General features: G+C 43.3%; 1 long non-coding RNA gene across 1 annotated transcript; it reads right to left on the bottom strand.

Annotated features, from left to right (window-relative positions):
- Positions 1–687: 687 nt before the first annotated feature.
- LOC126992310 (uncharacterized) lies at positions 688–20,670 on the bottom strand. The gene is made up of 3 exons (XR_007746466.1): positions 20,466–20,670; positions 6,156–6,437; positions 688–797 (listed from the first exon to the last, which is right to left on the bottom strand). It is a non-coding gene; the product is annotated as an uncharacterized LOC126992310 (long non-coding RNA).
- Between the last annotated feature and the right edge of the window lie 5,275 nt (positions 20,671–25,945).

The raw sequence follows: 25,945 nt of genomic DNA, 5'->3' as shown, positions 1-25,945 counted from the left end.
CATCGATCATAAACAATGTTGATCTGTCTACATTCGTGAAACCATTAAGTATTTTAAAACATTCGATCAGTTTTCCTCAGGCGACGTTTCTCAAGAGAACATAATAAGGGTAGAAAGACTATCTTCGTAGGATTTGTTGCGCAAGGAAGGGATCATTTTCGTTGCCCGACACTGAACACCATCTAATTTAGCAATATCCTTTGCATGGTGGGGGGACCAAAACTGTACCGCATATTCCAAGTGGGGTCTGACTAAACTGTTGTAGAGCGGGAGTATTACATCTTTATTCTTGAATACAAAGTTTCTTTTAATGAAGCCCAACATTCTGTTCGCTTTATTTGCTGCATCGATGCATTGCTGTGAGAATTTGAGGTTTGACGCGATTTTGACCCCAAGTCTTTGACGCATTGAACGCTTTTGAGTTTAACGCCGCGCATTTCGTATTCGAACTTCTTATTCCTCTTTCCAACGAAGGACCTGGCACTTGTCTACGTTAAAGGGTATCCTATCCGACCAAGCTGAAATTTTGTGCAAATCCTCTTGGAGGCTTTGCCTGTCTTCGTCAGTGAGAACCGAGTTACCAATCTTTGTGTCGTCTGCAAATTTACTAATGCGGTTATTGAGTCCAACATCCACGTCGTTGATGTAAATAATGAAGAGCACTGGGCCAAGAACCGAGCCCTGAGTGACGCCACTAGTGACAGGCGCCCACTCTGAGTTAAATCCGTCAATCACTACTCTTTGTTGTCTGTTGCTCAACCAATTCGCGATCCATTGGTTTACTTGACCGTCAATACCTATTTGCTTTAATTTGTAAAGTAATTTATGATGCGGGACTTTATCAAACGCTTTCTGGAAATCAAGATAGACTACGTCCACTGATTTGGTTACGTCATAAACAGTGAAGAGGTCGTTATAAAAGGTTAATAGGTTTGATAGGCAGGATCTTTTGTTTCGAAAGCCATGTTGTGAGTCCCCAATCAATGAGTGGCTTTCAAGGTAACTCACAATTTTGTCTATAATTATGCCCTCAAGTAGCTTACCTACAACCGAAGTTAGACTAATGGGCCTGTAATTACCTGGTACTTTTTTGTCTCCTTTCTTGAAAATCGGTGTCACGTTAGCCTTTTCCAATCTGAAGGGACGATGCCTTGTCGCAAGGACATATTGAATACGGTTGTGAGGGAGGAGAGTATTTCGCTCTTCGTTTCTTTCAGCAGAGTTGGATATACTTTGTCAGGTCCTGGACTTTTATTTGTTTTAAGTAAATGGAGAGCCTTAAGGACTTCATCGGTTGTTATTTCAAAATTAGGCAATGCATGCTCGAGATTTACAATAGTACTGGTGTTGGTGGTAGCGAGAGGAAGACTGTTAGTATTAAACACCGAGGAAAAGTAATTGTTTAAGAGGTTTGCAATGTGTTGGCTGTCAGTCACTAGTGCACCGTCGCTGATTGTTAAGGTCAATACCACTTTTGATCGCCTTTCTGTTGTTTATGTAACTGAAGAAAGATTTCAGGTTATTTTACAGTTGGCTGCAATATTTTCTTCATATCTACGCTTTGCCTGACCTACTAGTCTTTTTACTCGTCGCCTGGCATCATTATAAAGTCTAATGTTCTCAGGCGTGCTTTGTTCTTTCTTTAACCTGTAAAACATTTTTTCTCATTGACTGATTGTTTAATTTCGCTATTAAACCACGGTGGGCTTTATTAGTGTTAATTCGCTTCTCGCAAGAGGTACGAATGTGTTCTGCTGAGTGAGTAAGTGATTTTAAAACAGCCAGGCTTCCTCTACGTTGCCGTCATCTGATAGTTGTATTTCTGTTAGTTTTGTCAGATTTCTACGAAGTTAGCTCTTTTTAAATTGGGCACCTTTACTTTATTTTCAGTCACTGATGATTGAGCTTTAATATCGACGCGCACTAATTTATGATCGCAAGAACCGAGGTGTTCTCCTACCGTGACACTACTGACAAGGTTATCTTGGGTCGTTATAACAAGGTCGAGTATATTATTTTGTCGAGTTGGCTCAGAAACCATTTGGCTTAGATAATTTTCTTCTAGAAATTCGATCATTCTATGTGACTCGCCTTCTGTACCTGACAGTGTCGCCCAGTCGATATGGGGGATGTTAAAGTCTCCTAATATAAGTGAGTCGCTGTTATTAAGTGACTTCATTAATACGATGTAAATTTCAAGGTCGTCATCGATTGATTGCCAGTGAGGTCTGTAGGTTACAGATATATTTAAATTTACTTTTGAAATGTTTACTAGCACGCACAAATGTTCACAGTTACTGTTTCACGGTGTTTTGTCAGTGTGTTTCAAATAGATTTTGACATAAAGGGCGACGCCACCGCCTCTACAGTTTACGATCTTTGTTGAAGAGTCTGTAGCCATCTATGTTGTATTCGGAACTTAAATAAATATTTTTGGTGTAGATAAATGTTTCGGTTATAGCAATTATGTCAAAATTTTCTGTTAAAGCAAGACATCTCAGTTCAGCAAATTTGTATCTTAGGCTACGCGCATTGAAACGAAGGATTGTTAAGTTATCTCGAGGCTTTGGAATAGAGGGGGTGGTACTTGCGGGATCACGGTTACAGGTTTGTTGCGATGCACGGCGTCTATTTACACGGGCGAGTGGAGGACGTGGCCGTGACTCGTTTTGCTCGGATGACACGCACTGCTTCGTTGAGGAGCCTTCGAGTCTGGCTGCCCCGATGGGAGAAAGGTGCAATCCGTCCCTGTGGAACAGCTCATTTTGTCCATAGAAATTGTCCCATGCGTTTAGGAACTCCACGTCAAGCTCCCTACAAAGAGTCTGTAAGCGGTTGTTTAGGCTGAAGGCCTAATTGAAAAAGTCGCTCTCCGCCCAAGTCCGTGGTAGAACTCCTGAAATCAAAATGTTAGGGGATTTAGTCTTATACTGCTGGATGAGCCTACGGTACTTCTCCAGGAGTTCCTCAGACCGGGTCGTGGTGATGTCGTTCGTACCTGTGTGAATAACAAACAGTGAATCATTAGTAGCCTGGGGGGAGATCTCCTCAAGAGCAGCAGTTATGTCGTCGATCCCAGCACCAGGATAGCAATAGTTCCGTCTTCGACGAGGAACTCTGCCGCAGAACTCAACGACCTGCTCTCCTGCTCGTCCTCCTCCTCCAGAATGGCAAACCTGTTGAAGCAATGAACAGGATAAATCGCTTGTCTGGCTGGTTTGGCTCCTCCATTCACGACGGTGAAGCCATCATGGGCGGTGCCACTAGCATCCTCCCGTTGCGTGGTGTTGTCCGCTGGTGTCGACGGTACCGCTGAGGGCAAGGGGGCGGTTGGAGAAGGGTTTGGCACCACAGCAACGTTAGCCTGGATGAATTCCTGCAAGGAGGCAACAGTGCGAGAAAGCTCTATTATTTTATTCTGACCTGCTTCCATCTTCTCTTCTTGCTCCTGCAGTCTGGTCTCGAGATGCTGCCTGGTGAGAGAAAGCTCTATTATTTTATTCTGGCCTTCTTCCATCTTCTCTTCCTGCTCCTGCAGTCTTGTCTCGAGATGCTGCCTGGAGAGACACAGTCGACAGACAGCAGAACGCCCTGTAAAAAAGTGAGCTGAGAAGCTACCGTTACAAGTACTGCACTTCTTAGGCGCCATCTTAGCTGAAATGAAAGAGATAAAAACACAGAGTGAAGGGGATTAGGAAAGGGGGTGAGGTGTGTGAGAGGTAGTTTAGTAATGGAGGAAAAGTGAGAGAGAGGAGGAGTAGGAAGGGATGTGAGGTGAGTAAAGAGGGGGAAAGAGAGGTGTGTGAGATCAAGGAGGGTTAGGAAATAGGTGAAGTGGGAGAGAGAAGGAGTAGGAAGGGATGTGAGGTGAGTAAAGAGGGGGAAAGAGAGGCGTGAGTGAGGTGTGTGAGATCAAGGAGGGTTAGGAAATAGGTGAGGTGGGAGAGAGGAGGAGTAGGAAGGGATGTGAGGTGAGTAAAGAGGGGGAAAGAGAGGCGTGAGTGAGGTGTGTGAGATCAAGGAGGGTTAGGAAATAGGTGAGGTGGGAGAGAGGAGGAGTAGGAAGAGATGTGAGGTGAGTAAATAGGGGGAAAGGGAGGCGGTGAGTGAGGTGTGTGAGATCAAGGAGGGTTAGGAAATAGGTGAGGTGGGAGAGAGGAGGAGTAGGAAGAGATGTGAGGTGAGTAAAGAGGGGGAAAGAGAGGCGGTGAGTGAGGTGTGTGAGATCAAGGAGGGTTAGGAAATAGGTGAGGTGGGAGAGAGGAGGAGTAGGAAGGGATGTGAGGTGAGTAAAGAGGGGGAAAGGGAGGCGGTGAGTGAGGTGTGTGAGATCAAGGAGGATTAGGAAATAGGTGAGATGAGTGAGAGGGAGTTTGGGAAAGGAGGTAAGTGGGAGAGAGGAGGAGTAGGAAGGGATGTGAGGTGAGTGAGGTGTGTGAGAACAAGAAAGGTTAAGAAAGAGGCGAGGTAAGGTGGGTGAAGGGATGGGTAAATAGGATGTGAGGTAAGGTGAGTGAGGGGGGGAGGGCTTAGAAATATGTGGAGGTGAGGGAGGAGCAGGAAGGGCTAATCCTCTAGGGGATGAGGAGGAGCCAAAGGGCTGGGAGGTGAGCGAGGGTGGGGGGCCGTAGGTGAGGTGAGGGAAAGGGGTGTAGGAAGTGTTAATCCTCTAGGGGATTTAAAGAGGGTGTAGTGAGGAGGAGCAGATTGAATCCTCAAATTGAAAGGGTGGGTTGTCGACACACCCAAATCACGTGAGACACTCAGGAACACAAAGTCACCTCAGGACACACAGAAACACTTAGAAACCCAAGCACAAGCACGACTAAACACCCTCAAGTCACTCATAAAACACCGGAAATACAACAGCACCTCAAAACACTCTGAAACCCACAGAGCACTATAAACAGCCAAATCACACGCAAAAGCACTGGAAACACAACACACTCGAAACACAGAACACTCGAAAAACAGCCAAATCACACGCAAAACACCGGAAACAAAACAACACACTCAAAACACTCTGAAACCCACAGTACACTTAGAAGCAGCCAAATCACACGCAAAAACACCAAACACAACACACTTGAATCACTCTGAAACCCACAGAACACCCAGAAACAGCCAGATCACACGCAAAAACACCGGAAACACAAATCACAGAGGCAACCACAGGCAGAAACCACAAGCGAACACACACCGAGCACGTGTCAGGAAATCACAGGCAACACACAAGGTCCACAAGCGAGAACACACAAACGCACGTGAAAGCAAACGCAATCCCAACAGCACGACGAAAACACAGGGCAAGCGATGTTGTGGAGCGCAGCAGGGTGAGTCACGACCTTCTCTCAGCAGAGGTCAGGTGTGAGAGAGAGAGAGAGAGAGAGAGAGAGATCAGAGACACAGACCCATGGTCCAGACTTGGTGGTCTGTCCTTAAACTCTAAGTGATTTTACATTAATCAGGAGACTCCAAAACGTTGCATTTCTACTCTAGTTGATATTAAGTTGAAGGAAGTGACGGTCGAGCTTATTTTTGAAGGAGTCAATCGTGTTACACTGGACCACTGATGGTGGAAGCTTATTCCATTCTCGCACTACAACGTTGGTGAAGAAAAATTTGGTGCAGTCTGAATTTACTTGTCTACATCTGAGTTTTACGCCATTGTTCCTCGTGCGCAGACTGTCATCGATCATAAACAATGTTGATCTGTCTACATTCGTGAAACCATTAGGTATTTTAAAACAGTCTTTGACGCATTGAACGCTTTTGAGTTTAATGCCGCGCATTTCGTATTCGAACTTCTTATTCCTCGTTCCAACGAAGGACCTGGCACTTGTCTACGTTAAAGGGCATCTCCCATCTATCCGACCAAGCTGAAATTTTGTGCAAATCCTCTTGGAGGCTTTGCCTGTCTTCGTCAGTGAGAACCGAGTTACCAATCTTTGTGTCGTCTGCAAATTTACTAATGCGGTTATTGAGTCCAACATCCACGTCGTTGATGTAAATAATGAAGACACTGGGCCAAGGACCGAGCCCTGAGGACGCCACTAGTGACAGGCGCCCACTCTGAGTTAAATCCGTCAATCACTACTTTTGTTGTCTGTTGCTCAACCAATTCGCGATCCATTGGTTTACTTGACCGTCAATACCTATTTGCTTTAATTTGTAAAGTAATTTATGATGCAGGACTTTATCAAACGCTTTCTGGAAATCAAGATAGACTACGTCCAGTGATTTGGTTACGTCATAAACAGTGAAGAGGTCGTTATAAAAGGTTAATAGGTTTGATAGGCAGGATCTTTTGTTTCGGAAGCCATGTTGTGAGTCCCCAATCAATGAGTGGCTTTCAAGGTAACTCACAATTTTGTCTCTAATTATGCCCTCAAGTAGCTTACCTACAACCGAAGTTAGACTAATGGGCCTGTAATTACCTGGTCCTTTTGTGACTCCTTTCTTGAAAATCGGTGTCACGTTAGCCTTTTTCCAATCTGAAGGGACGATGCCTTGTCGCAAGGACATATTGAATACGGTTGTGAGGAAGGAGAGTATTTCGCTCTTTGTTTCTTTCAGCAGAGTTGGATATACTTTATCAGGTCCGGGACTTTTATTTGTTTTAAGTGATTTGAGGGCTTTAAGGACTTCATCGGGTTTTATTTCAAAGTTAGACAATGCATGCTCGGGATTTACATTAGTACTGGTGTTGGTGGTGGTGGTGGGAGGACTGTTATTATTAAACACCGAGGAAAAGTAATTATTTAATAGGTTTGCAACGTGTTGGCTGTCAGTCACTAGTGCACCGTCGCTGTTTGTTAAAGGTCCAATTCCACTTCTGATCGCCTTTCTGTTGTTTATGTAACTGAAGAAGGATTTCGGATTATTTTTACAGTTGTCTGCAATATTTTCTTCATATCTACGCTTTGCCTGATGCACTAATCTTTTTACTCGTCGCCTTGCATCATTGTAAAGTCTAATGTTTTCGGGCGTGCTTTGGTCTTTCTTTAACCTGTAAGACAATTTTCTCTCCTTGACTGAGTGTTTAATTTCGCTATTAAACGAAGGTGGACTTTTATTACTGTTAATTCGCTTCTCGCACAAGGGGACAAATGTGTCCTGCTGAGTGAGTAAGTGATTTTTAAAGTTTAGCCAGGCGTCCTCTGCATTGCCGTCATCTGATAGTTGCATATCTATTAGTTTCGAAAAACAGTAACAGGCATGAGGAAAAAAACGATTAGTCAGAAAAGCAAAGAGGAGTTTAAAGGACAAGGAAAAAGAGGGAAAAAAAGGAGATGAGAGAATGGAAAAAAAAGCAGAGAAGACAAATAGGAGAAGAATAGTAGCAGATATGACGACAAAAGAAATAGAAAAGCAAAGATTAGTTAAAAGGACAAGGAAAAAGAGGAAAAAAAAGGAGATGAGAGAATGGGAAAAAAAGAAGCAGAGAAGACAAATAGGGGAAGAATAGAAGTAGGTATAAAAAAAATAATCACAAAAGCAAAGAATAGTTTAAAGGACAAGGAAAAAGAGGAAAAAAAGATGAGTGAATGGAAAAAAGAAGGGGAAGAATAGAAGTAGGTTTGAAGAAAAAATATTAGTAAGAAAACCAAAGAATAGTTTAAAGGACAAGAAAAACAGAGGAAAAAAGAATACAAGATGAGATGCCGAGATGAGTCTGTACACGGATCTTCTCTCATCGCGAAGTCACATCAGGGGAGAGAAATGGAAGCTCGGGGCTGTCTGGGCGCATCTGTCTCGCCGGCAATTACAAGGAGGCTGCGCGATCCCCGGCGGCCTGATAACTTGACAGCCGCACCTACCATTAGAGAGAGCGAGAGAGAGAGAGAGAGAGAGAGAGAGAGAGAGAGAGAGAGAGAGAGAGAGAGAGAGAGAGAGAGAGAGAGAGAGAGAGAGATAATGAAAGAAGGAGAGAGAGAGAGAGAGAGAGAGAAGTGATTTTAGTTGACCTGGAGGAAAGTAAGGCGGAGGCAAAGGAAGGAAGCGGAGGTGATAAAGGCGAGGTGGAGGAAAGTAAAGGGGAGGAGAGAGAGTGAGGTAGGTTAGGGGAGGGGACGAGGGAGAGGACGAGGAAGGTGAGGGGCGGCGAGAGAGGGAAGGAGAGAGAGTGAGGAAGGCTTGGGAAGGTGAGGGAGAGTGAGGAAGACTTGAGAAAGGGACAGAGTGAGGAAGACTTGAGAAAGGGAGAGAGTGAGGAAGACTTGGGGAGGGTAGAGGGAAGGAGGGAGAGTGAGGAAGACTTGAGAAAGGGAGAGTGTGAGGAAGACTCGGGAAGGTGAGAGAGGGAAGGAGGGAGAGTGAGGAAGACTTGAGAAAGGGAGAGTGAGTGGGGAAGACTTGGGGAGGGTGGGAAGGAGGGAGAGTGAGGAAGACCTGAGAAAGGGAGAAAGGGAGGAAGACTTGTGGACAGTGAGGGAAGGAGGTCAGTGAGGAAGGTTAGATCCTGGCCTCGTGTTACCGTTACCGCCACGCACAATGTAGTGACTCTCCTGATGCAGGAAGCGACCCCAGACCTTCAATCAACCTAACTTCAGCGAGCAGCTACAGCGTATGCCCCAATTATAGATAGATAGATAGATAGATACAGATAATTTTCCTCTTACCTTCCGACCATGTCACAAAGCTTCTAACAAAAGCAAATCGCAGCAATTGGAAGAACACACATTACGAAATGGACTTTGAAACACTCCAGCTAAAAAAGTAGTTTGGGACGAACAGAACCTCTACCAGTGTACTATGCGAAAAGCAATTATGTCGTCTGTTCCTACACGTAGTCTTTATAACTCTTCATTGGTAGGACAGGAGGAGAGGAAAAGAATATAGTTAGTGTGATGAGTAAGATAAGGGTGAAAGATGAATAAAAACACAGCTATGAGAAGGAACGAGGCAAAGAAATGCAAGGAAATGAGCGAAAGGAAGGAGAAAAACAGAGAGAGAGAGAATTTACATAGAAAATCAGACCACACAGACCCCATGGTCAGACTTGGTGGTCTGTCCTTAAACTAAGTGATTTACATTAATCAGAAGACTCCAAAACGTTGCACTTCTACTCTAGTTGATATTAAGTTGAAGGAAATGACGGTCGAGCTTATTTTTGAAGGAGTCAATCATGTTACACTGGACCACTGATGGTGGAAGCTTATTCCATTCTCGCACTACAACGTTGGTGAAGAAAAATTTTGTGCAGTCTGAATTTACTTGTCTACATCTGAGTTTTACGCCATTGTTCCTCGTGCGCAGACTGTCATCGATCATAAACAATGTTGATCTGTCTACATTCGTGAAACCATTAAGTATTTTAAAACATTCGATCAGTTTTCCTCGGAGGCGACGTTTCTCAAGAGAGAACATGTTAAGGGTAGCCTTTCTTCGTAGGATTTGTTGCGCAAGGAAGGGATCATTTTCGTTGCCCGACGCTGAACACCTTCTAATTTAGCAATATCCTTTGCATGGTGGGGGGACCAAAACTCTACCGCATATTCCAAGTGGGGTCTAACTAAACTGTTGTAGAGCGGGAGTATTACATCTTTATTCTTGAATACAAAGTTTCTTTTAATGAAGCCCAACATTATGTTCGCTTTATTTGCTGCATCGATGCATTGCTGTGAGAATTTGAGGTTTGACGCGATTTTGACCCCAAGTCTTTGACGCATTGAACGCTTTGAGTTTAACGCCGCGCATTTCGTATTCGAACTTCTTATTCCTCGTTCAACTTGAAGGACCTGGCACTTGTCTACGTTAAAGGGATCTCCATCTATCCGACCAAGAGAGAGATATATATATATATATATATATATATATATATATATATATATATATATATATATATATATATATATATAGGAAGGGAAAGGGAAAGCTCAAGTGAAGTGACGATAAGCATCCTTGTACCGGACCCTGAACCTCGCATCCTTAAAACACACACACACACACACACACACACACACACACACACACACACACACACACACACACAATTCCTCGCCGTCGTGTGTGTGTGTGTGTGGATCCTACGGCAGAGGAAGACCGAGGATTTTCTCCCTGCCGTCAGCGTTCAGAGGCCATTCTGTTTTCAATCCCTGAGCTGACAAAGCTGTTTTCTGCCACGAAACCGTAATTATTTTAATATCATCTCACAAGCAACAACTATGAAGTTCTTCCTTGCTTGGACGCTCGTCATCATCCTGGGGATGATGGCCAGTCAACCGGACAGCCAGTCAGCCAGTCAGCCAGCCGGCCAGCAGCTGGCCGGCGTTTTTTTACGTTGTTGCCTATTGCGCCGGTAGGCATCTTCCAGTGGGGCCTGATGGTCGGCCCAAGGCTTCTTCCAGGTGGGGCCTGATGGTCAGCCCAGCCGTTCTGGCGCAGGCGAGTATTTTATAGTGGCGCCATCTTGCATTGGCTCATGCTGCCCCCCGGAACTCGTTCTTGATTCGCTTGGACGGCTTCCTCTAGAGTCCGGGTTGATGGGTGGTCTTCAGGACAGCATGTGGGTAGTTTTAAGCCACTCGGCGGTGACTGAAAAATCCGAGTGGTAGCGTGGGGATTCGAACCCGCGTCGTCCATCACGCGGTGAATGTGAGCCCAGTACGCTACCACCTACCGCCTACCCAGCTGCTGGCCGGCTGGCTGACCGGCTGACCGGCTGTCCGGCTGACCGGCCATCATCCCCAGGATGATGACGAGCGTCCAAGCAAGGAAGAACTTCATAGTTGTTGCTTGTGAGATGATATTAAAAATAATTACGGTTTCGTGGCAGAAAACAGCTTTCGTCAGCTCAGGGATTGAAAACAGAATGGCCTCAGAACGCCGACAGGCAGGGAACGCCGACGGGCAGAAAAGGTCTTCCTCCGCCGTAGGATCCGTTTTTAGAACACACACACACACACACACACACACACACACACACACACACACACGACGGCGAGGTGTGAGCTCAGGCTCCCAAAGGACAAAGGTGCCCTACCTAGGACAAAGGCCAATTGACCCTTGGAAGAAACATGACGAGGGAACTCAAAATTTCCCAAATGCCTGATCTTGAAGAAGATGAACACAAGTTTGCAAAATGGCGCGAATGACAGTATCAAGACCGTGGAAAGGAAAGTCTTTGATAATAGAGATGAAACAGGGCATGTAACCGGCAATAAGACAGTCGTTGAAAAGACTACAGAAACGACCTACAGCCCAACGGAAATGTATCAAAAGATTACGGAAACACAGGTTGTTATTGATGAGGAAGGTAAAGAAAGTGCCGAAAAATCTGTCACAGAGAGCAAAACTCTGACGCAAACCACTCCACACAACGGGTCCCTAACACAGACGGTGGACGTGAACAAGGTCACGGACGAAGAGGGTAATGAAATACACGAGGAAGTTGTTATAAAGAAGGAAGCAACAGTACTGCCTCTTACCAGTGCCACTGAGGTAACAAAGGAGATTCTGCCAGGCAATAAAACGAATCAATTATTAGCAACAGAGAAAGAAGAAAAACTACCTTTAGAGGAACCATTAGGGAAACATGTGTGGAAAGTAAGAACGATACGGATAAGAGCGACGGACGCCAGAAAGTAGAACGGACAGAAAACCATTGAGATTCTTCCCGGCAATAAAACGAATGAAATGTTAGTAACAGAAAAAGAAGAGAAACTGCCTTCACAGGAAACCATTAAGGAGACATCTGTGGAGACTAAGAATGTAACAGAAAATGGCGATGGTCCTCTGACAGTAGAACGGACAGAGAAAACAAAGGAGATTCTGCCATCCAATGAAACGAATGAAATTATAGTAACAAAGAAAGAAGAAAGACTACCTTCACAGGAAAGCATTTCGATGACATCTGTGGAGGAGAGTAAAATGCTTCAGAAAATGGCGATGGACCTCAGAAAATAGAACGAACAGAGAAAACAAAGGAGATTCTGCCCAGCAATAAAACAGAATGAAATTGTTGTAACAGAAAGAAGAAAGACTACCTTCACAGAAAAGCATTTCGATGACATCTGTGGAGGAAGTAAAAATGATTCATAAAATGGCGAAGGACCTCTGTTAGTACAACGAACAGAGAAAACAAAGGAGATTCTGCCCGGCAATGAAACGAATGAAGTTGTTGTAACAGAGAAAGAAGAAAAACTACCTTCACATGAAACCATCAAGGAAACATCTGTGGAGAGTAGGAATGTTACAGAAAATGGCGATGGACCTCTGATAATAGACCGAACAGGAAAATAATGGAATTCTGCCCGGCAATGAAACGAATGAAGTTGTTGTAACAAAGAAGAAAAACTACCTTCACATGAAACCACCAAGGAAACATCGGTGGAAGTAGGAATGTTACAGAAAATGGCGGTGGACCTCTGATAGTTGACCGAACAGAAAACAAAGGAGATTCTGCCCGGCAATGAAACGAATGAAGTTGTAGTAACAGAGAAGGAAGAAAAACTACCTTCATGAAACCATCAAAGGAAACATCGGTGGAAGTAATAATGTTACAGAGAATGGCGATGGACCTCTGGTAGTAGAACGAACAGAGAAAACAAGGAGATTCTGCCCGGCAATGTAACGAGTGAAGTCGTAGTAACAGAGAATGATGAAATACTAAATTCTCGGGAAAGTGCTGTGACGCCTCAGAAGGTTGTTTAAAATTTTAGGAGATGTTATGCTTGTTGGTGTTACTCTTTGTTGACACTTTCGGTGGTAAAAGAAGAATTTATTGAAAGAATTGCTCGTGTTGTATTGAAGGAAATGACAACAGAGTAGTGATAGTGTGTTACTGTTTCTCTTATCAATTTCTTTGAAAAAAATAAAAAATAAATATTAAAAAGAGGTCAGGAGGCCGTGAACCATTCAAATATGTCACTTATGAACACAGTGATTGCGGCCCCAGTTTAGACTCGAAGAGAGTTGTGTTTCTTTTAGAGTGTACACACACAGTGCCGGTTTGTGTCCGGCCCTGAGTATCACAACAGTTAGTGGCGTCCATCGTTCCTCCATTGTCCTCAATTTTACAGTTCTCATGATTAATTTGCCAGATTTTGCACCACATATCGCGCCTTTTGTTGGGTATATTTTTGTGTGTGAGCGTTACCGAGAGAGAGAGAGAGAGAGAGAGAGAATAAAAGCATAAGCGTGCGTGATACAACAAACAAAGCAGAAACAGTTTGGATGAGGATAATACACAAACAATATTGATAAGATAAGAACGTGGAAAAAGCTATAAAGGATGAGAAAATATGAGCATCAGAGAGAGAGAGACTGCATTTCCGATTACTTTCCTATACCATCATTTATCTTTCCTTTTTAAACCAATTTTCTCCGCAACACAATCCCATTCTCTCCTAACCTGACCTTCTCCTCCTCCTCCTCTTTTCCTCTCCTACCCTCTCCACTGTGATTCAATGGCCCCACAGCTACATAGAACACACATGTTGGTTTGTTTTCCTAGATACATTTTGACCTGACGACCTCACCGCAGCTGCGTGCTTTGTTATCGTCTTAACGCGCCTAATTGTTTCCGTCTTGCCTCATATATCTTCACCATGACGTCCCTCAAGCGTTGTTCTGGGTGTGGCCTTCATGGCCAAGCAGTACTTTCTTTCCAAGGACGTTTGTAGGTTCTGCGTTAAAGACTCAGAAGGATGATCAGAGGATCATAGAGTTAGAGAATGAGGTTACGACTCTCATAGCAGGTACACTTACTGGTTAGTGCAGCAACAAGCTCCCTCTCCTCCTCCTCCTCTTCCCTCTCTTCTTCCTCCTCCCTCCCTCTCCTCTCTCCTCCTCCTCCTCCTCCTCCTCTTCCTCCTCCCTCCTCCTTTTTGCTCAGGAAAAAACAGGATATTGGTGTGTTTCCCAGGCAGGGGTGGGCCATATCAGACAGGATTGAGGCGTGTGGCGGGGATCCAAGCAAAGGACCTTCTCAGCGTTTAAGGAGAATGGGGCGTTGGCGATGGATGGCTGTCAGGGCGATAGCAGTGAACAGCAGACTTGCTGAGCACTGCAGGCGCAATGGGTGGCTGTTCGTCGACAATTGGGACCTCTTCTTTGGCAACGACGCCCTCTACGCCCGTGACAGGATACACTTGACGTTCAAGGGTGTTGAGGCTCTCTCAGACTCCCTTGAGCGAGCACTTGGTACCCTGAGGATTTTTAGTATAGGCGAGGGGAGGAGTAATGGGAGCAATGGGAGGAGTAATGGGAGGGACATCTAGCTCATAATATAACCAGGCAGCTTAGAAGTAATTCTAGAGGAGTAACAGAGGACAGGCTAGAATCTTCTATACTAACAGCAGGAGCCTCAGAAACAAGATAGACTTACTAAGGGGTGAAGCTTGTTCAGAAAATTTTGACATAATAGCGATCACTGAGACATGGATAGATACTTTGCTAATAGAAATTTTAGATCAGAATTTGAAATAACAGGTTATCAGATGTTTCACAAAAGACAGAAGGGCAGAAAGGGAGGTGGGTTGCGCTATATGTTAAAGACTCACTTAAATGTTTGATTAACAACTCAGTCAAAACTAACATGGATTCAGAATCAGTTTGGGTGGACGTTTACAAAGGAAAGAAAAACTAACTCTAGGAGTTATGTACAGGCCACCAACCTTAACAGGCAGGACACAGTATATTACTACAGGAGATTGGCAGGGCAGTATGAGTAGAAATGTCTGCGTAATGGGGACTTTAATTATAGGAATATAGACTGGGAAGATCTAGTGGGTGACCTGGAAGCCGAGGACTTTCTTGAAGTTATACAAGATAATTTCCTTAAGCAGGTAGTTACTGAGCCTACCAGAGGAGATAACATATTAGACTTAGTCCTAACCAATAATGGGAACTTGCTACGTGAGTTGGAGGTGGGCGGAGAGTTAGGAAATAGTGATCACAGAACAGTTCATTTAAGCTTAGACTGGGCGGTAACCCGCAGACCAAACCCAGTGTTAGTGCCAGATTTTAGAAGAGCAAACTACGAGGGGCTTCGAAGACATCTTGAAGGGGTAAACTGGGATAATTTAGGAGTTCATGAGGCCAGAACTGCGGATTGGAGAGCCAGGAGAACCAGGTAGAAATGTCTTACAATAATTTAGTTAGAGTAATAGTAGAAGTGCAAGAACAGCATATACCACAGCGAACACTTAGAAAAGAAAACAATGATCTAAGTGGATGACTCGTGGACTAAAACACGAGATTGGGTTAAAGAGGAATTTATCAGAAAATAAAGAATGGGAAACACATCTCAGGGGCCGGTACGTCGAACTATCTAGATTAGTTAAGAAAAAACACCAGGATAGCAAAAAGAACTATGAGATCAAATGTGTGTGTGACGATATTTATTTCTATTTTTTTTTTCAAAAAATTTTTCAGTTATTATTCTCCTTTGCAATTTTTTTTTTTACGATATTTGTATTTCTTTTTTTTTTTTACATTTTCTTCAACTGTATTTTTTTAAGTTATTGTTTTCCTTTACAACTTTTTTTTGACGATATTTTATTTTCTTTTCTTATTACATTATCTTTATCTATATTTTCTTTTGATTATTATCTTCTTTGCAACCTTTTATTTTTTATTTTTCAGCCTCTTTTCATAGCATTTTCGTCTTTTTTATCTATTTATTTATTTATTTATTTTTACATACCTGCCTATAGCGCCGGTAGGCTTTCTTCAGGGTCCAGATTGTTGGCCCAAGCCCGTCATAGGCGCAGGCAATTTTTATAGTAGCGCCAGCTGTGCTTGCTTTATTTTCCTGTTTTTAATTAATGTATGTGATCTTGAACCATTCATTATTACACACACACACACACACACACACACACACACACACACACACACACACACACACACACACACACACACACACACACACACACAGGTGATATTTGTTCCCTCATTAATTATAATCAGTTCCAGGTAGACTTGTCATACTTAATTCACGAGTGGCAAGTGTTTTTTTTTCCGTGTTCAAGCGCTTGGGGATGCGGGAGAGTACGTGACCTTTCCAAGAGCTCACTTATTTATCTGTGTATTTATTTAGTTGCTTATTCATTTATTTTTGTTCTTGGAGAGTAGATTTCATGTCCTACTCTTTTATGAACCCGAAAGTTATCATTCACGTGCGTTTTCTTTTATACTTTCTGTACGTACGAAAAAAGGGAGGTAAGGTAAGGGGATGAAAAAGGGAAGGGGGGGTATGGGGACTGAGGTTGAAGGTATATTACATTCTATCCTTCCGAAAAAAGGGAGATAAGGTAAGGGGATGAAGAGGGAAGGGGAGGGTTGAGGGCTGAGGTTGAAGGTATATATTAATTGTAAGTGGAGGAGGAGGAGGAAGAAGTAGAGCAGGAGGAGGAGGAGGAGGAGGAGGAAGAAGAAGAATTGAAGCAGGAAAAGGAGGAGGAGGTGGAGGAGGAGGAGGAATTGAAGCAGGAGGAGGAGGAGGAAGAAGTAGAGCAGGAGGAAGAGGAGGAGGAGGAAGAATTGAAGCAGGAGAAGGAGGAGGAGGAGGAGGAGGAATTGAAGCAGGAGGAGGAGGAGGAGGAGGAGGAGGAGGAGGAGGAGCAGGAGGAGGAGGAGGAGGAGGAGGAGGAGGAGGAGGAGGAAGAATTGAAGCAGGAGAAGGAGGAGGAGGAGGAGGAGGAATTGAAGCAGGAGGAGGAGGAGGAGGAGGAATTGAAGCAGGAGGAGGAGGAGGAGGAAGTGAAGCAGGAGGAGGAGGAGGAAGTGTAGCAGGAGGCGGAGGAGGAGGAGGATTTGGAGGAGGAGGAGGAGGAGGAGGACTTGTAGGAGGAGGAGGAGGAGGAGGAAGTGAAGCAGGAGGAGGAGGAGGAGGAAGTGTAGCAGGAGGAGGAGGAGGAGGAATTGAAGCAGGAGGAGGAGGAGGAGGAATTGAAGCAGGAGGAGGAGGAGGAGGAAGTGAAGCAGGAGGAGGAGGAGGAGGAAGTGAAGCAGGAGGAGGAGGAGGAGGAAGAGGAAGTGAAGCAAGAGGAGGAGGAGGAGGTGGAGGTCAGGTCATCAATTCGTTAATCATCTCATTTATTTATCCTCGCACGTTTATTAACATTCATGCACTTCTTTTCCAGCTCTTAATAAGCAACGCGAATAGCGTCAAATATTCAGTAATTTTCTATTTAACTCATTCACCAATCAACGTCATTAGTATTCGTGTATAACTTCTTAATGAACTTTATTTTTGACTTGAAGTGTATATGATTTGCCTTCTTCATTAAGTAAGTCACAAGGAAGGGTATTAATGACCTCTCGTATCGTGTATCAGACTGCAGGTGTGAGTATTTATTGGTACCTTTAATTATTTACTCACCTGTGGACCTGATCGACTACACCTGACTTTTTTTTTCTTTTTTTTTATTTATTTATTATTTTTGGGGGGGAGGGTGAATCAACAATGTTCTTCACTACACCACTATGTTATGGACGCTCTCATTTAATTGATATATTCCATGACTATCTATGCCTATTTAGCGATTTTTTTTTTTTTATAGTAGAGAAAGCGCATAATTATAATTCTCTCTCTCTCTCTCTCTCTCTCTCTCTCTCTGTGTGTGTGTGTGTGTGTGTGTGTGTGTGTGTGTGTGTGTGTGTGTGTGTGTGTGTGTGTGTGTGTGTGTGTGTGTGTGTGAGGACCCTCCAGCCCACCTGTGTATGTCTTTACCTGAGTACTCTTTTTACTAATAATAAACATGTGTAAGAGTACTCCTCAGTCCTCATCCTCATCTCGTTTTCGTTTTCTTCTGTTTTCTCTTTGTCCTCCTCCTTTTTTTCTCTTCCTCTTAGTCGTGTTCCTCCTTTTTTATCTGGCTTTTAGTTCTCTTCCTCCTTTTTTTCTCTTCTCCCCTTCTCCTCTTTCTCCTCGTTCTCCTCGTCGTTGTCATTGTCTATCTTACTTTCTCTCTTTCTCCTCTTCTTCCTCCTCCTACTCCTTCTCCTCCTCTACTTCATATCTGCTCATCTGTTTGACACTCGATATGGGTACGTATTAAAAAAAAATAGTAGTAGTAGTAGTAGCAGTAGTAGTAGTAGTAGTAGTAGTAGTAGTAGTAGTAGTAGTTCAGGTATATATTCAATTCTTTATTCATTCATACTGCTGGGTGAGACGGTGAGTGCATATGATCGCTCTGAATATTCGTGTATGAGTTTGTCACTGAGTGTTTTTCTCGCCGATACTTGAGCGCTGATTATACATTCCCTCTGAGGTTCTTCTTGTATCATTCCCTCTCCCAAGTGTTCCTCCACTTCCACCTCAGCCTCTCTCCACCTCTCCACCTACACTTGTGCCTCCAGTCTGTTTCCCTTCCTTCACCTCCTCCACCTCTCAACCCCCGCCACATGATTTCCCTCCTTTCCCTTCCTTCTCTACTCTCTTCCACCTTAACTCTACCTCCTCCTCCTTCTTCTTTTCCACCTATGCTTCTTTTCACCTTCTCCTCCACCTCTCCACCTCATGCCTCCCCTCCTTTTCCTTTCTTCACCTCCACCTCCTCCACTCGCTTCTTCTTACCTCCATTCTTTTTTTTCTTCTTCTTCCTTTTCTCCACTTTTTTCCCTTCCTTGTTTCCCTATTCCTTTTCCTATCTCCCTTCCTTTATCTTCCATTCTTCCTCCCATCCTTCCTCCCTTCTGCTCTCTCCTCCACTTCCTTCCATCCTCTCCCCTCCTTCCTCTGCCTCTATCTCCTTTTCCTCTTCATCTTTCTCCATTTGCATCAGCCTGAGAGGAGGAAGGGAAGAAGAAAGGACAGGGTGGAGGAAACGAGGGAGAGAGGAAGGCAGGGAAGGAGGGAAGAAGAGGAGGGAGGAAAAGACGAGGAATGATAATGGAAGAACCCAAAGAGCGAGGAACGGAAATGGAGGAAGGAAGGAAAGGAGGAAAAGCAGTGATAGACGGACCGGTGGAAGAGAAGGAAAGGAAACAAGAGAGAGAGAGAGAGAGAGAGAGAGAGAGAGAGAGAGAGAGAGAGAGAGAGAGAGAGAGAGAGAGAGAGAGAGAGAGAGAGAGAGAGAGAGAGAGAGAGAGAGAGAGAGAGAGAGAGAGAGAGAGAGAGAGAGATTTACATAGATTTACAAAGAAAATCAGACCACACAGACCCCATGGTCCAGACTTGGTGGTCTGTCCTTAAACCCAAGTGATTTTACATTAATCAGAAGACTCCAAAACGTTGCATTTCTACTCTAGTTGATATTAAGTTGAAGGACGTGACGGTCGAGCTTATTTTGAAGGAGTCAATCGTGTTACACTGGACCACTGATGGTGGAAGCTTATTCCATTCTCGCACTACAACGTTGGTGAAGAAAATTTGGTGCAGTCTGAATTTACTTGTTCACATCTGAGTTTTACGCCATTGTTCCTCGTGCGCAAAGTGTCATCGATCATAAACAATGTTGATCTGTCTACATTCGTGAAAACATTAAGTATTTTAAAACATCTGATCAGTTTTCCTCGGAGGCGACGTTTCTCAAGAGAGTACATTTTAAGGGTAGAAAGCCGTTCTTCGGAGGATTTGTTGGGCAAGGAAGGGATCATTGTCGGTGCCCGACGCTGAACACCTTCGAATTTAGCACTATCCTTTGCATGGTGGGGAGACCAAAACTGTACCGCATATTCCAAGTGGGGTCTGACTAAACTGTTGTAGAGCGAGTATTACATCTTTATTCTTGAATACAAAGTTTCTTTAATGAAGCCCAACATTCTGTTTGCTTTATTTGCTGCATCGATGCATTGCTGTGAGAATTTGAGGTTTGACGCGATTTTGACCCCAAGTCTTTGACGCATTGAACGCTTTTGAGTTTAACGCCGCGCATTTCTGTATTCGAACTTCTATTTCGTTCCAACTTGAAGGACCTGGCACTTGTCTACGTTAAAGGGCATCTCCATCTATCCGACCAAGTTGAAATTTTGTGCAAATCCTCTGGAGGCTTTGCCTGTCTTCGTCAGTGAGAACTGAGTTACCAATCTTTGTGTCGTCTGCAAATTTACTAATGCGGTTATTGAGTCCAACATCCACGTCGTTGATGTAAATAATGAATAGCACTGGGCCAAGGACTGAGCCCTGAGGGACGCCACTAGTGACAGGCGCCCACTCTGAGTTAAATCCGTCAATCACTACTCTTTGTTGTCTGTTGCTCAACCAATTCGCGATCCATTGGTTTACTTGACCGTCAATACCTATTTGCTTTAATTTGTAAAGTAATTTATGATGTGGGACTTTATCAAACGCTTGAAATCAAGATAGACTACGTCCAGTGATTTGGTTACGTCATAAACAGTGAAGAGGTCGTTATAAAAGGTTAATAGGTTTGATAGGCAGGATCTTTTGTTTCGAGCCATGTTGTGAGTCCCCAATCAATGAGTGGCTTTCAAGGTAACTCACAATTTGTCTCTAATTATGCCCTCAAGTAGCTTACCTACAACCGAAGTTAGACTAATGGGCCTGTAATTACCTGGTACTTTTTTGTCTCCTTTCTTGAAAATCGGTGTCACGTTAGCCTTTTTCCAATCTGAAGGGACGATGCCTTGTCGCAAGGACATATTGAATACGGTTGTGAGGGAGGAGAGTATTTCGCACTTTGTTTCTTTCAGCAGAGTTGGATATACTTTGTCAGGTCCAGGACTTTTATTTGTTTTAAGTGATTTGAGGGCTTTAAGGATTTCATCGGGTTTTATTTCAAAGTTAGGCAATGCATGCTCGGGATTTACATTAGTACTGGTGTTGGTGGTATGGGTGGGAGGACTGTTATTATTAAACACCGAGGAAAAGTAATTGTTTAATAGGTTTGCAACGTGTTGGCTGTCAGTCACTAGTGCACCGTCGCTGTTTGTTAAAGGTCCAATTCCACTTCTGATCGCCTTTCTGTTGTTTATGTAACTGAAGAAGGATTTCGGATTATTTTTACAGTTGTCTGCAATATTTTCTTCATATCTACGCTTTGCCTGACGCACTAATCTTTTTACTCGTCGCCTTGCATCATTGTAAAGTCTAATGTTTTCGGGCGTGCTTTGCTCTTTCTTTAACCTGTAAAACAATTTTCTCTCCTTGACTGAGTGTTTAATTTCGCTATTAAACGAAGGTGGACTTTTATTAGTATTAATTCGTTTCTCGCACAAAGGGACAAATGTGTACTGCTGAGAAAGAGAAAGAGAGAGAGAGAGAGAGAGAGAGAGAGAGAGAGAGAGAGAGAGAGAGAGAGAGAGAGAGAGAGAGAGAGAGAGAGAGAGAGAGAGAGAGAGAGAGAGAGAGAGAGAGAGAGAGAGAGAGAGAGAGAGAGAAATATACAAAACAACCCCCACTAACGGAACTAAACCATTAAAAAGCAATACCATAATAATTACACACCTCGCGGCCGGGGCCGGGGGAAGCTTAGAGTCGCGGCAATGCTATAAGAGAGGGAGAGGGAGGGAGGGAGAGAGAGTGGGAGAGAGACTCGGTGCGGCCAGGTGAAGGTTGATGGTGGTAATTAATTTCTCTATTGATATACAGGCGGGCAGTGCAACCAAAGGGAGAATTTATGGTTGGGAAATTGCCTCTTACTCTCCTTACGGGGGATGGAGGAATGGACAGAAAGAAATTTAATGGAGCTTTTCAAGGGGAGGTGAAGAGGGAGGGAGGGGAGGGATGGAAGGGTGGGTGGAATGGGTGGTGGTACAGTCTTGATAGAGAGAGAGAGAGAGAGAGAGAGAGAGAGAGAGAGAGAGAGAGAGAGAGAGAGAGAGAGAGAGAGAGAGAGAGAGAGAGAGAGAGAGAGTGAGAGAGAGAGAGAGAGAGAGAGAGAGAGAGAGAGAGAGAGAGAGAGAGAGAGAGAGAGAGAGAGAGAGAGAGAGAGAGAGAGAGAGAGAGAGAGATTTTGGCCACTTTTTCTTCTCTTTACTGTAAAAACAAGCTAGATAAAACAGATAGATATAGACATAGATACTGAGAGATAGCTAGATAGATAAATAGATACATACACACATGTAGGCAAATTACTCACTGAAGCAGCCCGTGATATATATTTGTTGATCACTCTGGAAGCATAAGCATTCGAGAAACCCAAGCTTCTTAGTGTATTACATGGATACGTAGTAGTTAAGACAATACAGTGCAAATAGATGGCTTGTATGCAGCACGGTGCCACGGGGTAATATTCCTAAGTGGCGGCGGAGTCAACTTCATAATCGTAGAGGAGTCGTGAGATAATCCTGGCGTGGGGTGGATGGGCGCTCTCGGCTGTTCCTTCCGTCGCTTTCACTCCCACCTCCTGCCCTTTATATATCACGCTGTCATAATGTTCATATCGTTGGTCTGTGTCTGAGTGTGGGAGGTATGTGTGTGTGTGTGATTTATTCTCCCTCCTCCAAATGCAATGATTATAATTGGTTGTAGAATTTACCGAGTCCTTAACGTCAACTTTTAATTAATTGAAAAGTGAGTCCCGCAGCATAGTAAAGGATAGGCGATGAATAGGGTTTTGATTCCCGACAACACGCGCTAATCTTGTTCCCGGAGCTTTCCCCGCCGAGGAGGGTCAGCTTAACGCAGCCACAAGGGAGGTGTTAAGGTCATTAATTATCTTACGGCACACACACACACACACACACACACACACACACACACACACACACACACACACACACACACACACACACACACACACAAGAGGTCACATATATATACATTTTCGGCACCCTCCCGCCTGCCCAGCTGCCCCGCGTGACAGGTGTTGAGGACACTATCACATCAAGCATCGGGACGGAGGGCGGAGAAGGGAGGAGGGTGGGAGGGTCGCAGGAGAGGCCAGAAACACCCTCTTGACAGCCGCTGACAGCCCGGCTCGCCGCCCACACCCCTGCACCGACGTGGGGTAAATAATCATTAGATCTCCTGCCCCACCCACACACACACACACACACACGCACGCACGCACGCACACACACACACACACACACACACACACACACACACACACACACACACACACACACACACACACACACACACACACACACACACACACACACACACACACACACACACACACACACACACACACACACACACACACACACACACACACACACACACACACACACACACACACACACACACACACACACACACACACACACACACACACACACACACACACACACACACACACACACACACACACACACACACACACACACACACACACACACACACACACACACACACACACACACACACACACACACACACACACACACACACACACACACACACACACACACACACACACACACACACACACACACACACACACACACACACACACACACACACACACACACACACACACACACACACACACACACACACACACACACACACACACACACACACACACACACACACACACACACACACACACACACACACACACACACATATCAAATGGGTTGCAAAAAGTACCCTTCATAATATATTCTACAAGGACATTAGGTGGAGAAGGAAGAGGAAATCAAACACATCTATACCTTCGCACGCACGCACGCACGCACGCACGCACGCACGCACGCACGCACGCACGCACGCACGCACGCACGCACGCACGCACGCACGCACGCACGCACGCACGCACACACACACACACACACACACACACACACACACACACACACACACACACACACACACACACACACACACACACACACTTGTGTGTGTTGCTTTGTTATATAATTGATAGACACTATTTTTTTTAATTTTCTGAGAAGGTTAGGGTGAAATGGGTGAAAAAAAAACATAGCTGTTCGTCAACATAATGATTAACTAATTCATTCAAAGTACATCAAAATTTACCAGAATTTTTTTGTGTGTGCAATTGTGAGTGGGTTCAATTGAGATTGGGCGTCGCCTTATTGGCTCGACTGACAGAGACATGTGGTTTTGTATGTCGAAGGTCCCTGGTTCAATACCCCCAGTCAGCACTCTTTAATTCAGATTTTTCAGAGTTTCCTCATTTAATTTCTGTGTTTAACGAGGAGATTTGCACCGGCACCCAGTTGGGGTACTGGGGCGTCATTTGGTCTTCAAAAGTGGGGGGGACACTAGGGCAGACAGTTTTATATCTATCTATCTATCTATCTATCTATCTATCTATCTATCTATCTATCTATCTATCTATCTATCTATCTATATATATATATATATATATATATCTATATATATATATATATATATATATATATATATATATATATATATATATATATATATATATATATATATATATATATATATTACCTTATTGCACCATTAGGCAGTACCTAGATAGTAGCACTGAGTAATCTTAGGTCACTTTGGAGTCATTGGTCACTGGCAGAGTTAATAATCAAATCACAATCTTATGAGAGTACTACTTTTTACATCACATACTTCATAGTATGTTGGCTTAGTTATAAAAGATGCTGAAAACTGGATTCCTCTACTTTATTGAATATAAGAGTAATTATATACTGAATTTGTAATATAGCTAATTTAAAAAAGCATGTTTTACAGTGGTCATGCCATGATCTCATGAAAATAGATAGGTTGACAATTACTATCTTGTTATAGACTATTGAACGTTAATACCATAGCTTTGAACCCAATGATGAATATCTTCAAGCAAGACACAAATAGTAACAGATTGGTCACCAATTCACTCAGTAAACACAATTCTCCAGAAAGAAATTACACTGAATTCACAATAAAGTTGTTTTTCCACCCTGGAACTTTGTTTCAGAAAATAAGTAACAAATAAAAGTATACCTTTCCACCTGGAATAAAGGAAACATAAACAACCAAGTAACAAATAAACTACAGCTTTCCACCCAGAATATAGTAATCATAAACCAAGTAACAAATAAACTACAGCTTTCCACCCAGAATATAGTAATCATAAACCAAGTAACAAATAAACTACAGCTTTCCACCCAGAATATAGTAATCATAAACCAAGTATTAAATAAACTACAGCTTTCCACCCAGAATATAGTAATCATAAACCAAGTATTAAATAAACTACAGCTTTCCACCCAGAATATAGTAATCATAAACCAAGTATTAAATAAACTACAGCTTTCCACCCAGAATATAGTAATCATAAACCAAGTATTAAATAAACTACAGCTTTGCACCCAGAATATAGTAATCATAAACCAAGTAACAAATAAACTACAGCTTTCCACCCAGAATATAGTAATCATAAACCAAGTAACAAATAAACTACAGCTTTCAAGGAAGTACAAGATTTTTTTCATTTGTGAATACGTAAAACCTTAGTAAAAGCAAGTTATTACATTAATAATTACATTCTTTTTAAGTACATGATCATGGTTACCACAGGAAGCTCTCAAAATTTCAATTATTCCATTTGTGAAGCAATGACTGGAAGAAGAAATAGATATATAATTATTTTGGGGGGGCAAAGAAATACAAGAACATTTTACTACGAGAAGGCCTCCAAATTCCATTTAAACCATTTGTGATTATGTAAGCACTGCTCAAGTAAAATAAATACACAGCTTTTACATAAAACTCAAAGTACAAAAATCATACAACAGGGAACTACTTCATGAGATAGACTTCACAGTCTTCACCACATGATTTTGGTTAAAAGACAGACTGACCACAAACTCACTAGCTTCCAACTTTTAGTATAATAGCTGTAGCTGAGAATTGGCGGGGGACGACTGATATGTTTTCCCCCCACTTATACCAATATAATTCTTTATATTTCGTAGCTCATTTTTACATAAATATTTAACGTACGCCGTTTTACTTCACACGTAAGTCATGCAACCTAACCTAACCTAACCTGACCTAACCATGTAGATGTGGTCGCCTTGATCTTTCGTTTTTTCTATCTCGATTACATGTTTGGATTGACTTATTCAATACAAGCATTAAATTAGTACATGA

Source organism: Eriocheir sinensis, unplaced genomic scaffold (assembly GCF_024679095.1).
Source record: "Eriocheir sinensis breed Jianghai 21 unplaced genomic scaffold, ASM2467909v1 Scaffold438, whole genome shotgun sequence".
NCBI lineage: Eukaryota > Metazoa > Arthropoda > Malacostraca > Decapoda > Varunidae > Eriocheir > Eriocheir sinensis.
Note: the sequence above shows the minus strand (reverse complement) of the source record. Positions and strands in the feature narration are given on the sequence as shown.